This window comes from Triturus cristatus, chromosome 4_1, assembly GCF_964204655.1.
Source record: "Triturus cristatus chromosome 4_1, aTriCri1.1, whole genome shotgun sequence".
Classification (NCBI taxonomy): Eukaryota; Metazoa; Chordata; class Amphibia; order Caudata; family Salamandridae; genus Triturus; species Triturus cristatus.
The window spans coordinates 811,142,418-811,158,054 of record NC_140585.1 but is presented as its reverse complement, the minus strand read 5'-3'; the positions used below and the strand labels follow the sequence as shown (position 1 = coordinate 811,158,054).

General features: G+C 44.6%; 1 protein-coding gene and 1 long non-coding RNA gene across 2 annotated transcripts in view; one reads left to right on the top strand and one right to left on the bottom strand.

Annotated features, from left to right (window-relative positions):
• Positions 1 to 15,637, bottom strand: part of HELB (DNA helicase B) — a 373,513-nt gene that overhangs the window by 44,840 nt on the left and 313,036 nt on the right. The window lies entirely within an intron of this gene.
• The window catches only part of LOC146855610 (uncharacterized), a 482,547-nt gene continuing 480,645 nt past the window's right edge, over positions 13,736 to 15,637 (top strand). Inside the window, exon 1 of the long non-coding RNA XR_014981354.1 lies at positions 13,736 to 13,838. This is a non-coding gene — a long non-coding RNA (uncharacterized LOC146855610). The remainder of the gene's footprint in view (positions 13,839 to 15,637) is intronic.

Sequence of the window (15,637 nt, the reverse complement as noted above, 5' to 3'; positions counted from 1 at the left end):
AAAATACATGAGACTCCTTTTTACCTGCCCCAGTGCCCATATCAGCCAGCGCTATGTTTTCCAACTTGCTTTATGTTGTACCATGCAAAAGTAAAGTATTGGGAAATTGACTGAGGTGAAGCTGCCTTAACATGAACCCGCTCATGGCTGTGCATTGATACATACCTTCCATGGGCCACTACTTCACTAGGCAAGCAGCCTTACAAATTGTTTTCCTCTGCTTGAGGAAATTACAGACTTGCTTATGGCCTGCTCGATTAGTGTATCCACCATCATAATGTGGTAGTGTTCTCATCACCATATGACAAGTCACCACACTGCACATAACGGTGGACAGACCATAAGCCACATTGTCACAGAGTACCCTGTATGGCAAAAAAAATAAGAAATCTTTAGTAGTTTTTGAAGTGCTATTTAGGGAACTTAGGAAGTCTTCACCAGAATGTTTGCCTTAGTTTCAAAGGTAGATATGCTCACTCAGAACAAGAAATGTAGGCCTCATGAGTCCCCAACTTTGTTTCCACAAACTGGAAGGAGGTGGATTTAGCACAGGGAATGAGTGCCCTGAAGGCACATGAAAAGACATGTTTTCTTGAGCTTCATGTAGCTACCAAAAATAGGCATTAGTAAAAGTTCACTTGGCAAGTATAAGGGATTATTCAGAACTTTGAAGGGGACAAAGACATGAATAGGTAGGAACAGTTTATGATGGGTGTACTTTCACAGGGATATCACATAGGTAGAAGGCCGCTAGTCGAGGTAGTAGAGATACACATGCAGTCACATCATCTTCACCAAAAGACTGCACTCACTCCAATACTCAATGAGTTCCTCTCTTAACTAACCAGATGACTCCAAACCATAGAAAATGCAGCGCCAACCTCCCCCTCAACCTCCCATCATGCACACACCCTGTCCCTCCCCAGCAACAGCTCTTTTCAAACTCCTGACACATACATTCAAAGCCTTGGCACAACACTGGAGAAGCATACTACAAAACCGCCTCAGAAATAAAAAAAAACTTCCAAACACCTTTGCTCAGCTGGACTCGCACACATTCTATGCTTACGCAGCACCAGATAAGGCAGTGGTGACTTCTGCTACCTGCACCGAAAGGGTGGAATGACCAGCCTCTACACATCTGGGCCACCTCTAAAGTGAGTGCATTGCGAAAGAAGCAGAATACTTGTTTCTTCATCTAGGTGAGCCCATGAATCAGCCCTGACTGCTCTTGCAGGATATCCTCCTGGTGGTATTAACCTTTAAAAAACTCATGAGATTATAGAGAACTCTGCACCCAACCCTACACGTATGGGTCATATATGCGTCTTGCTTGCCATGTTCGCCCTTGGTCAGAACATAGAAGATGTTCAGTTTGCCATATGACAAGTGCATTACAGTCACAACATTGCACATAACGTACACGCAGAAGTGACAAGTTTATTGTGGGATGGGAAAACACCACGGATAGCACTCCACAAATTAACGAGGAGCTGGTATGATGGGGGTATTGCACTCCCTAATATCAAGGTATACTACTGGGCCTCACAGCGGTGAACCAATGGCTACATGCCCCCGGTGATGACCCGGCATATCGTATGGACAGACATCTGCTGGACACTGCAGGAATAATGGGTGCACTGTACAACAAGGTCAGAAGGCATAACCTTACGGGCCCAACGGCCCATACGATAAAAATCTGGTTTGAGGCTCAACGTGCGTTAGGATGGGAGGGAAAGATAACGCAAGCGGTGCCATTATGGGACACAAAACGACTAGGCATGTTGCGTAATACTAAGGGTTTTCGCCAATGGGACCTGATAGGAATCTCACGAGTCGGGGATCTGTGGAAGAAAAAAGAAGTAGTCACATTTGCTCACCTACAGGCTACATATGGCTTGGCAGATATCGAAAAATACCGGTACCTGCAGATCAGACACGCTCTCCTGGCAGCAATCCCACCAGACACAAAGCTAGCGGAGTTGTCGCCGCTAGAAGATAGACTTCTTACAGAGCATCTCGATAAAAAAGCCATATCACTAACATACCGGAAAATAATAAACAACCAGCCGGACCCCCTGACCGCCCTTAAAGCCAAGTGGGAAGCGGAGATAGGAGAACTAGACGACACAGACTGGCAGGACACACTCATCCCCTAAGACAGTAGCGATACCCTCAAAACTAAAGTTGATACAATTAAAAATCCTACACCGTACATATTACACCCGAACACTACTATATAAACTGCACCAGACAGATTCACCACTTTGTCTTAGACAATGTGGGGAAGAGGGGACTCTCTTTCACACCCTTTGGCTATGTCCAGCAATCGTCCGTTATTGGAAGGCAGTTATGCGGACCCTCTCGAAGGTTTCAAAAATTACGATTCTCCCGGACCCAAAAAGATGTCTCCTTAACGTATGGGAACCGACAGACCTAACCCGCATGACGCAAACATGGGTAACACTGGGCATGATGCTGGCGAAGAGAAATATAGCGCAGCAGTGGGGGTCCCGTCAGACTCCCACCCTTCCTCAGTGGAGTGAGGCAATGGATGATGTAATGATTGTGGAAAAGACTGTATATATTCACAGAGGGTGCCCCAAAAAATGGTCTCTGATATGGGGAGGGTGGAATACTTATCGTGGGAATATATGTGAGCTCCCGAGGGAGGATCCAGGCTCGGAAGTAAGCGATTGAAGTGATCATTAAAAAGGGATGTACAATAGTATGTAATTTAAGTATATGTGCAGGAATAGGGGCGCAAAAAGAGACTAAAAATGATAACAATGTCATCTACAGGTTATACTGTATGTCAAAGGACCATATACTTGTTATTTATGTGTTTCTCATGATGATCAGTGCCAAAAATACTTTGATTTATATTGGAAATGTTAATAAAGATAATTTTTTTTTAAAAACATTGCACATAACGGTTGACAGGACTTATGGCACATTCTCCCTGACTATTCAGTGTGTCAAAAACTAACGTTCTTCGTAGATTAGGACATGCTCTTTATGGAACTTAACTTAAGACGGTCTTCACCAGCATGTTGACTTTGGTTTTCCAAGTAGATAGGCTCACTCAGTTCAAGAAATATGGGCCTCAGAAGGTACTCTAAGAGATCTCACAACCTACATCCGCAAACTGGAAGGAGTTGGATTTAGCACGAGTGCCCTAAAGGCAAGTGGCTATCATGGGAGTCTTTAGTAAAGGTACACTAGGCAGGTGTTAGGTAATGCGTAGAATGTTGATGGAGGCGGATACTTGACAGGCAGTAGAAATGTAGTAACATTTTGTTTTTCAATTGTGAAGGTTGTTGACCCTACCAACCATCAACCTTTCTTCCCATTTCTGTTTATAGACATTTTCTTGTGGTGTGTTTGTATGCAAGTTGTTTGATGACTGGGTGAGAGGTGGTTTGATTTTGGGATTCTGTCCTCTGGCATATGAATGTTATGGGCCCTTGAATGGCGGCGGTATGTTGATGTGAGTGCAGTGATGGGTTGGATAGGCCTTGGGGATGGTGGTATGAAAGTGTTGTGTGTGGTGCATGAATGGGGTGTGAATGATTCATAAAGCAGTTTGTGCCCTGGCATGACTTTATATCTCACCTTCTGTAGGCCTGGGTTCAATATTCTGACACTATGATCAGTATTTGTTCTTTGAAGCTAGACTTCTGAAGGTGCCAAAACCACCTTGTGTAAGTGATGTTTTCACTTAGAAAATGGAGTAAAAATCCCTAATTCTTTAGACAACCAATTACCAACAGGAGTCCAGGGTGGCATAACGTGCAACATCCAACTCACTTTCCCATAATGCCATGAAAAAATTTAAAGTTTGCTTAGATTGCTAAGTATGTGATGGATGTTTCTGACATCTGTTGTGATACACAAATGGTACAATCACCCCAGCATTTCCCCACATAAAAACTGAACCCAATTTCTCTGCGTGGCCCTACCACCCATAAGTGGAAGGTAAAAAAAAATGCAATACGGACACATCAAATTTTTCACTGAAAACCACCCTGTTTTCGCAATGTGGGTAGCTGTGCATTTTGGGGCTTGTCTGTTCCGCCACCCGGAGAAACCCTTGAAACCTGCACATCTCTGAAAACTAGACGACAATGGGTGACTTGTGTGGCTCTCACTAGGTACGATTAACCTGAAGCCCTTGCACATCTCAAACTTTGGTAAAAAAAACAACAAATTTTCCTCACATTTCTATGACAGAAAGTTCTGGAATCTGCATGGGGACACAAATTTCCCACCACCCTGAGTTGCCATCAGAAGCGAGAGTCCGAACATAGAAATCTTCACTCTAACTTTGTCCAGCAGCTCCGAGACAACGCCTCCTCGGACACAGCCAGCTGCCTTGTCCCACTGAACGTTACCTTTTCAGAAATTTTTTCTCAAATTCTAAAGGTAAGCAGAGGCTGGGCCCAATCCACTTTGTGCATCTGAGCCGTACTTCATCGCGGCTGGCCATAACTTTTGACTTTCCCCTAGTCTTGCATGACTAGATGCCAGGGGTTGGCGCTTTGATCCTTTAGGCACTGTTTTTCACTTTAAAATGTAAAACTTCATAACTCCGGTTCTACTGATTGGAGTTTTGTCATTTTGATGTCAAATAATTTAATGAAACCGAAGACGACGTTTGCTGGTAGCGGTGAAAAACTGTGGTGCGGCCTCCGAAGAAGCAAGGACCTCAGAGTGACTCCGCAAGGCACTGGTGATTAGCTGCATACAGAAAACAGCAGAGTGTAGCAGCGGAGAATAATTGTCCTGCCAACAAGGCGATTGCAACCACTGAAATACAGGCAAGTGACGCACACGCAATTATTGAGAGACATGGCATCGTATGACCCATGGACCAACTCTAATAAATTGGAGCCAGCGTGTGAATTCTATTGAGACTGTGCACTGTGGACTACGTTGCCTGAGAGATTTCCAGCGCCTCATCTGCACCATAACAGCGGGCCCATTGCAACAGCTGCAGGAGAGTATTGTGCCAATATCTAGTGTGTAGAGTTGAGATCTCTGACCTGCTAAACTGCTTCAAAATTGCTGAGAGCAAGCCCATTACTTACAGTTGAGAGTCACTCATATCCGATTCAAATTGCGTTGGCCCTACGCTCCTGTTACGCATCACAGCTATATACGATCGCGGCAACCACCTCATGTAAAAGATAAAAACAAGAAAGCATTGACATTGCGATCGCACCTTCAGCGGAGGTGTTGGTGGAGGCACACTGCGCGCGTGAAAACAGAGGCCTAATCACAGCGCATAAAGCGTAGCGGAGCCAAAGCTACTAAACGCTGCATCTACACACCAGAAATAAGGTCAGCAAATCTGGGAGATCTTCATATACAGCTAGACTGACGGTGCGCACTGCCTTTGTTGCTGGGAATGATCACAGATCACTGACAATTGTACTCAAGAATTGTACCACTGCACCTGGTGAGATTCGGGCGCTCTATTAATGATATAAATAAATAAATAAATATCAAGTGACTTGCAATACAATCACGCAGGCACTACCCCTCACTGTCTACATTGCTATATTCCACCACAACGACAAAAATGGGCAAAACAGATAAGCAGCGATCAAAATTGTCCTTTAATGCCCGCCGAACACCCAGAACGACACTGGTACACTCCGATACCAAGTACGACATTGAGCAAGACAAAGGTTCCAATATGGAAGCTGCCCTGCAGGCTATCCAGCACAGTTTACAGGCCATAGATGACAAAATTGATATGCATACCCGAAGGGTCGACAATATGACCGCCAAACTAGATAAGCAAGGAGAAAGACTGGATGCCGCAGAACTGCAAATCTCCGTGGTTAAAGAGGAGTCTAGCGCCACGACTAAAAAATGCACAGATATGGAAAAACTGTTAGAAGTCATAAAAAACAAGAACAAAGATTTAGAATCGAGATCCCGTTGGAACAATGTCAGAATCGTGGGGATCCCGGAGAGCACAAATACTGGTCACTTAGAAAACTTTGTTGAAGACCTGCTGCACGGCATATTCAGAGCAGAAAATTCCCCCCCCATGCTCATCATTGAATGAGCTCATAGGTCATTGGCACCTAAACCTCCTCCTGGCGCCCCACCGAGGCCCATTATCTCCCGTATCCTCAATTACAGGGATAGGGATGCGATATTGCGTCTGGCGAGGGAGAAACAGCACATCACTTATCAAGGCAACACCGTGTTGTTTTATCCTGACTTTACAATGGCAGTACAAGCAGCACGTAAGGCCTTTGCACCTGCACAGAGGAAACTGCGAGATATGGGTGTAGAATATGCAATGCTATACCCGGTGAGACTACGGAACACTCACCAAGGCCAAACGAAAATACTAGCCACACCAAAGGCAGCGCAGGATTTCATTAAACGAATATTCACCAAAAGAAAAACACCGGACCGAGCGAACACCTCTCCACACTCAGATTGAAAATGCAAGCAAAAGGTGGTAATGTACATAATAAATAATGCAGCTATGCTGTACTAAGAAAGAGACTAGACTTAGACACAAGCTAACCTTCACTTGGCTCCACTGAGGTAGGCAATGTACCCCACAAATATAAATGACCAGATACACGAACATTGGGACTGTGTATGAAGCCATGTGTACAATCCTGGTACGAGAACATGGAAGCAATAAGGCCAAATGTGGGGTAGAATAGTAGTTACTATTTTAGTGCACAAATGTATATTTAATAATGTCTAATCACAAATGCTACCTGATACGGGCTGTCTAGAGTACTAGTTAAATAGTGCTAAGTAACACTATTCCATAAGACTAGTGTAGTGTATATAATGATACTGTATCAGGACTATACTTAAGTGCTGAAACAACCTGCTTAAATCACACAGGCCAGTTAAATGACAAAAATCCCGGCCGCATCCGTTTCACGGATGATCATGCGGGCACTTAACGGCCCCCCGAGGGTGCTCCCGTAACAGTTGATATAATGTTTATGCTGGTTGATTGGGTATGTCTTTGGCATGATTGGGATGCTAAAGAGGGTGGGGAGGATCTGGGGGATGTTTGTTGAGTTTTCAGGCAACTGTAAGTGCTGCACAATACTGCATATGACGGTAATAATGGTACTAAACTAGCACAACCGAACTAGGCACATGTCGCACATTGCAGGCATTTGTGGGAAAAAGACACAACCGTCACGGTCATGCTATGCATTCTGGAATGGAAAGTAGAACAGGGTCGTCACAGATCAGGTTGTTAACCTGGAATGTTCGGGGCCTAAATAACCCCAAGAAAATAAGGCAGGTATTCGCATATTTAGATAGACACCGCATTGAAATAGCTATGCTGCAAGAATCACATTTAGCAAACACAGATAAATACACCCTAGTGGGTAAATGGGCTGAAACAACGCTAACATCCTCCTATTCAACATATTCTAGAGGAGTTATCATTCTAGTTAAGAAAGTGGTACAATTTACCATTGATCACACTATAGTAGACGAACAAGGTCAGTATATCATTGTCACAGGCCAACTTAGAGGACACCACATAGGCCCAGTTAACGTATATGGTCCTAACGTTGATGAACCTGAGTTCTTCACGAACATATGGAAAAATCTGAGGGATTTACCTGCAATGGAGATACTGTGGGGCGGGGATCTAAATCTCTCCCTGAACGAAGAACAGGACAGGTCAGGAGTAACGAAAGAACCACACAAAAGAGCAGTTAAAGTTGTAAAAGATTGCATGTTGGAAGTCAAGATGGTATATGTGTGGAGACTGCGCAATCCACAACACTCAGAGGGTACACACAGTTCCACAGTGCACAACAGCTGGTCACGTATAGATTATTGGCTCACAACAGAGGCAGCCAGCATTTGGACGCGTGATATCCAACATCTGCCGAAAACACTGTAAGTCCATAAGTCAGTATTAATATCCCTGGAGCTCCCTAATTATATACTGCCACCTTATATACGGCGTTTTATTGCAAAAGCACTGCTAGATTCACCATATAACACTGCTATCAGGCAAGGCATAGAGGAATATTTTAAGTTAAATCAGCCCTCTGTCGAGGACGCTTGTTTATTATGGGAAACATTCAAAGCCACTATACGTGGTGTCTGCATCAGTACGAACGCAGGAATATTGAGAGACATACGGGATCAACTCACTAGATGCGAAAACACACTCAGAAACCTAGAACTAGAATATGAACACACCCAGAATACTGCTATATTAGGTACTATTAGGGAAATGCTCTCTGAATATTAAGATTTTGCAGAAAGCAAGAATAAATTTATCTCAAGGAGACAAACTGCTAGAACATACAGAGAGGGGGGAAAGTCCGGGAGAGTGTTAGCACACAAAATATGCCACGAACATGAAACACATACAGTGAATAAAGTAAGAGATGCACAAGGAACCCCACAATATGACACAGCGGGCATATTGAAGGCCTTCATGACTACATATGGTAAACTTTACGCATCATGTAACACAGCTAAGGCACATGAAAGAATAACCTACTTAGGAGATATAGCACTAGTATGGCTATCTGATAATCAACGGGAATATCTAGCACAGCCCATTAACATTGAAGAAGTTACAGAAGCGATAAAAACATTGCCAAATAGGAAAGCTCCCGGTCATGACGGGTTCACTGGGGAATTTTATAAAGAATATGTAGAACTGCTAGACCCCAACCTAGTGAATATGTATGGAAATGCCCATGATAAGCAACTGCTCCCACCCACCCCAGAGAAGCCCTAATCATAGCCCTCTTAAAACCTGACAAGGATCCAGAAATTTGTGAATCGTATCGACCCCTCTCCTTAATTAACACAGACGCTAAAATACTAGCTAAAATGATAGCCAAACGTTTACAACCATTAATGTCCACTAATATTCTGCCAGACCAATTGGGATTTATACCCAACCGTTCCACAGCCCATAACATTCGCACTCTATTTGCACTTTCCCACCAACTCAATCCAGGCCTTGAAGTGGCGGCGGTCTTATTAGATGCTGCCAAAGTGTTCGATTCTGTCGAGTGGGTATATCTCTTCACAGTGTTGCAAAAAAATGGAGATGCCTCCAAGTCTCCTACAACGCATTAAAACTTCATATACCGCACCCATAGCACGTATAAAAGTAAACCAGCATATATCGGACGTGATACAAATAAGATGAGGAACAAGGCTGGGGTGTCCACTATCACCCCTACTGTTCGCAATCGCCCTAGAACTGCTTGCGTGCAAAATAAGACAGCAGCATAAGGCCACAGCACTACAATTCCCTCAACGTCCCATAAATATCTCCCTGTATGCGGACGATATGGTATTATACATCTGTGAACCCAAAGTTAACCTATCTTCCCTATTACAGGAAAATATCAAATTCAGCAGGCACTCGGGCCTCCAGATTAACTGGAGTAAATCCACAATCCGCCCATTAACTGAAATTACTAAACTGCACCCAGTAGAATTCCCACTTGAATGGCAGGTGGAGCGTGTCAAGTACCTAGGAATTTGGTACCATAGAGACCCTGAGATAGTCATAAGAACAAACTATGGGATGGCGCTAAACAAGCAAAGAGAAAGTAGAGAGATGGATACATTTACCGTTATCCTTGGCAGACAGAATAGCTAATGTAAAAATAGTCATCCTTCCTAAGTTCCTTTACCTCTTCAATAACATCCCGAATTTCCGAGAGCAGCTCTGGCCTCCTGACTACCCATGTGCGACCTCCTCCGGGAAACAGGCAAAAAACCTTGGGGTCTGGTTTGATGAACAGCTTTCCTTTAAGGGACACATTAAGAAGCTGGCTGATGGCTGCTTCGGCCTGCTCAAATCTTTTAGAAGCTTCTTTCCCCTTCTGCCAGCAGCAGCGAGACAAACAATTACATGTGCACTGATTATGTCTCCACTGGACTATGCCAATGCCCTCTTTTCTGGCATTCCGGGCTATCTACTAAAGAAGTTACAGGTGGTCCAGAACACCGCAGCCAGACTGCTGTCGGGGCTGTCAGCCAGGGACAGAGTACAGAACCAGCTTCGTCTATATCACTGGCTACCGGTAGCAGCCAGAGTGAGATTTAAATTACTGATTATGGCCCATCGTGCTCTCCATGGATGCGGGCCTCTTTACCTACAGAGGCGGGTGTCTTTTTATGCCCCTGCATCTCTATACCTTGCCCAAGTCCCACGCTTTAAGCGGCAGAGGATAGGGGGTGGCTCCTTTTCAGTGAAGACAACTACTGCTTGGAATGCTCTTCCGCTCACTTAGCGTACTATTCAGGATCCAGTGGCTTTTAAAAAAAACTGAAAACTCATCTTTTTATCTGTAGTCTAATATGGCACCCCACTAGACTCACGCCAGGACACTCTCGAGTAGCTGTGCACGCAATAAATGTATTTAACATAACATAACATAACAATACCCCCACCAGCACCAGTCTTCCAGAGGCTGACAGCCAGCATAATCCGTCTAATATGGGCGGGTAAACAGGCACGTATTGAACTGCGTACATTAACACTAACTTACCTGCAAGGAGGATTTACAGTGCCAGATTTTCTACTTTATTACCTAAACGCAAAAGCCAAGCGCAATATGCGCACTATTGGTTCCGATATTTGCCACATGTAGCGGTTGAAGATGGGGATGCCCACCCAATCTCCCTTCACCACATTTTGCCTCACCAGCGCACACATGTAGCAAAGAATGAAATAAACACTATAGGCACTACAAACTTAGCATGGCAACGCATGGGAAAATTGGCACAAACTGCCACTATATGTGCCAGTTATGCCACTGCAAAAAAAAACATCCTTATCCGTGACTCAAGATAGGGTCGGTATGGACCTGCTGCAACAAGTCGCTATCGATACAATGGGTGACATGTATAACTAAGGCACTTTTATTGATTACAATGATCTTAGCTACATTAGCAACCAAACACTTCTATTCAAATTTACCTATCATAGATTAAGAGGTGCAATCAAGAATCTATATCCTACATTCCCAAATGAGCCATCAACATTGAAGGCATTACAAATGATCATTACTAATTCCCATAGTGTGCATCTAGTCACAAAGCTCTGCAAGCTGTTGCAGGAAGACATAGCGGGAACTACACACAAGGCACAGGAAAGGTGAAATGCTACTCTTGAATCGCCCCTCACTGAAGAAGACTGGACTACCTGCTGCGCACTGACAGACATGCTCACCCCGAATGGGAATTTGAGCATATGACATTATAAATACTTGCACCAAATGTATCATACACCACAAACTACAGAAATGTGGACTCCGGCCTGATGCATGCTGTCGGTGATGTGGGCGGAGAAAGTGGACTTAATATATCTAGCATGGCAATGCACTAGTATTAGGAAATACTGGGAAACAATAACTGTGATATTGGGTAATGTGTTCGAAACCACAATAGAATGCACAATACGAGTATGTTTGTTGGGACTTGTGACACATCTGCGATCTGTAAAACGAAAATTATGTACAATAGCGCTCCTCTTGGCGAAAAGGAGGGTGTCGATGCACTGGGATAGCAAACAATACCTTAGCAGTAAACAATGGCTTAAAGACATGGCGTATTGTAAAGACACTTTGAAAACATATGAAGAGAAACTCCCAATAAAATCAAAGCCAAGGGATTACTGGGCACCCCTTACAGATTATTTACGGACTCATCCAGATATGCTAATGACCCCCGCTGTCTAATTAAATGTGCTCTACTTGGAAATAAGAGAACAATATGTTGTATTGTACTATGTATAACTGACATATATGCAACTCGCAGTGTTGTAGCAAATGCTATTGCAAGCCTGAATTGTTTGTCGTATGTGTTTACAAGTCTATAATAAAACAAATTAAAACATTTATGAAATTTAGTCTATGTTTCTTAATTGGTGTGGGATTTTTATGTGTTGTGTTTTCAGTTTATTACTGTTTAAGTGCTGCATAAATACTTTACACACTGCCTCTAAGTTAAATCTGACTGCTTTGGTGCCAAGCTACCAGAGGGTTAAGCACAGGTTAATTTAGTAACTTTTTGTGGTTCACCCTGACAAGGACTGTGGCTGTTGCTTAAGAAGGGCTCACACCACCTTCAACCAGCAATCTAATTTCTCACAATATTATTGATACATATGTTAGTTCAGTAAGGATTTTAGGTAGGAATGGAGGGATGTATGTAGGTTAGGCATGGTAGGAAGTCTGGTATGTAGGTTACGCATAGTAGTGGATATAGTGGATAGGCAGATATGAATGGCAGGCAGGTTAGTTATGTTATTCGGGTATGGTTGGTTAAGGACAAACATATGGTCTGGCAAAAATCTAAAGGATAAATAGGGATCACCCAAAGCCCTCTTCTGAAGATTACCGTACAGAGATCAAGTGTAGTATAATGTGTGCTGTGTGGGGAAATTACACCTCAGCAGACAATTAAAGCGATCTGCAGCTAAAATCCTACTGTCAAAGAAGTGCTATGAAAACTAGTCAGTGACATGCAGTGACATGCAACTGAATATTTCACAGTAAATACTTTACACAAGGAGCCATTGCTGTATCTTTAAGAAAGTCAGTGTGAGTGCACATCTTTACTTTGCTAACAAAAAACTCCATGAATCCAACAACATACCATCATCAAAGCAAAGTAAAACAAGTGGATGTGCCAGGGCAGTTAATGGATATCACTGTCTTTTTTACACTAAGGAAGTGGTTCTTAACCTTTTAACTTCAACGGGCCCCCTCATAATCATTATTGGAATCTGGGAACCCCCCACTGAGTCAGTATTAGAATCTTGGGACCCAGGCCTAAGTAATTTTGATGATTTGAACTGCAGATCAATAAACAAAAATACAAAAACAAGCATTCACCAAACAAATACACATATGAAGAAATAGTGTATTTCATTCACAAACATTACAAAAATCAAAATGTTCATTTTAATGGGAAGGTTGGTGCTTTTCTAAATTCAGTTACTTGAGGCCACCCCTAGTCCATACTATATTTTACTTGATGAAATTGCACGACTCCCACAAATCAGTCTGAGAACACCAACTTAATAAGACTCCAATTTCAAATTCCTTCACATTTACATAATGTTTAAAAAACAAATCAATTCAATAGGTTCCTTCTATATTTATATACACTCAATAAATGATATTACGGAGCTCCTGAGTAAGTGTCTGAGACCTCAGGGATCTCTGGATCACAGATGAGAACCACTGAGCTAAGGCATTCAAACAGCAGATACTAGTTAAAACAAGCATTGACAATGCAATAGGTCTCGCCTTTGATTAAGTTAAAGCCATTTGCTTTGCTAATGGTATTGTATAGCAAAGCAAATGGCTTTAACTTAATCAAAGGCGAGGCCTATTTCATTTTCAATGCTTGTTACCTTAAGCGAGGCCGGCTGTCTGCCTCCAGATTTCTCCCAGTGTCGTCGGTTTTTGGTTGGTGTGTTATGCACCGTACAGACCAGGAGACACCCTATCCATTGTCCGACGCTTGTGCTGAGCGTGGCACGATGTAATCCAGCTCTCCAAGCGTCCCTCTGCTACCCTGCTATTTCCCCTACACAATCATTTGCATACGGGTGTTTACACACCAGGAGCCCTGTTGATCATTAATCATGCACAGGGCTCAGAATACAGCCACTTCCTGGATGTACGTGTGCATTTGGCACTGCTTCTGTTTTCATTTCACAAGTCTGGCTACATTGAGTGTTTGCAATTGGTGAGGAGCGGAGCTGGCACAGGGGTACCAGATGCAAACCGAAAGGTCAGAGCGGTGACTGCTGGGAGGGGCTCCCAGGTGTGAGTACAATTCAGTAATATTCGCCCCCCCCCCCATCAGGAAGGTCCTCAAGCGACTTCTAGATGGTAATTGAAGAATAATGCAGAGAGTATGCCTGCTTTTGAAACCAGTGAAGATTGTCGTAAGATTTGAACCATTAATTTGTCGTGTTACGTTACACAAGGACACTGTCATTTTTTTTAGGCACGAGGACATGAAGTGATTTGCCCAGAGTCACAGGAAGTTGACCCGGCTCCGAGACTCTCCCGGTTCCCCAGTTCAAAAGTGGGCACCAATGGCCGTAGTGACACATCCTCTCCCTTGGCAGTGTTTGCACCCCAAATCTCTTCCGCGTTACGGAGCAGGGCTGGTTGGCACTGAGAAAGAAGCTTTCTTGCACGAGTAAGTGAGAAAGTGAACCCCTCGGCCGTCCTTGGCTATAAGTGCAGGGCCAGGTGAGCTGGCCCATGGCTGTCCTACTCTTTGGAGCTGGGAGGGGCGGGGGGAAGCTCTCATGTTTTGCCCTGGGGGTTTTACTTGAATGAAGTATCTCTTGCGTCGGAGCTCTGACACAAGACTCCCCAACCACTAATTACAGACATCAGAGTAATGACAGGAATCCATAATATATGAGACAATCCTGTGAACCCGTTCCAGACAGAGCATGAATTAATAAAGCGGCGAAACTCTGAAACACGCACGGGTGGAGGTCGTTTATAGGCTTATAGGGGCAGAGACATGGGGGCGAGACAGACGAGGCCATAAGGGGCATGGGCAGGGATAATGAGTGACTCTCGTGACTGGCTGAAAGGTTGGTGTCCGCGGGGCAGAGGGAATCAGGAGGAACTGTAGAGGTCACATTTATCACTATGTTCTTGGGCAGAGAGAACGGTACATGGCAGTGGCGGTTGTCAACATAGGTCAGGTTTTGGCAAAGGCTGGCCAGCGGTGAAACGATGAGAGTCTGGGTGCTAATTTGGATGGGGGAGTGATGTGGGGGTGAGGTCACACGGCACAGGAGCAGGGCAGGAGGTATGGGGACAGGGGTGCCGCTTAGGGAGGGAGATTGTTTCCCTGACTTTGTGGGCAAATCGTTTGGCTTTGTGGAGCGGAAGGGGGTTCCGGTGGGGGGGGGGGGGGGGGGTGGTTTCACCATCAGCTGGTCTTGGGGCGCAATATTTTGGGTCCTCGGAATAGGACTGAAAGGGGCATTTGTCTGGGGGTGAATTAATGGGAATCCGGTAACGAACGCATACACAAGGAGTAGGGTTGGAGGGAGACAAAAGCGCCCCAGGGAGAGCGGCGGGGGTGGGGGGCACTAATTTAGGCGGCTAAGAAAGAGGCAGCGTCAGGTTCAGTTACAGGGTGAGAGGAGGGAGGGGCGCCGTCCGAGGAAAGGAATTTGTTAGATACAGGCTGGCTATACCCTATTGGGCGGTCTGAAAAAGTCAGGGGGGGAGGGCCTGCTCCACCAGGCATGGCGGGGAGCGCCACCCAAATTAAGGGGTTGGCGCCATGCGGACAATAGCCGGAGTCCAGTAGTAACAGCAAGAGACACAGCTGCCAAGGTTTCAGAGTGCGTAGGCAGGACATGTAATAATTTCATGTTAAGTATCAGTGGCATTCAACAGCTACGTTAACAAGGATGTTTGCAGCAGGGGTAACTGTTCTCGGACTGCTGGGGGGCTCACGGTGGGGATTGCGGATGCCAGGGGGAGACCGGGAGCACAGTGTGGTTCGGGGGACGGACGGTGTGGGGGGTCCCGGGGGGAGGCAACTGGCCTTGCAGGTGAAGCTGTCCACTTTGGGGAACTGGGAG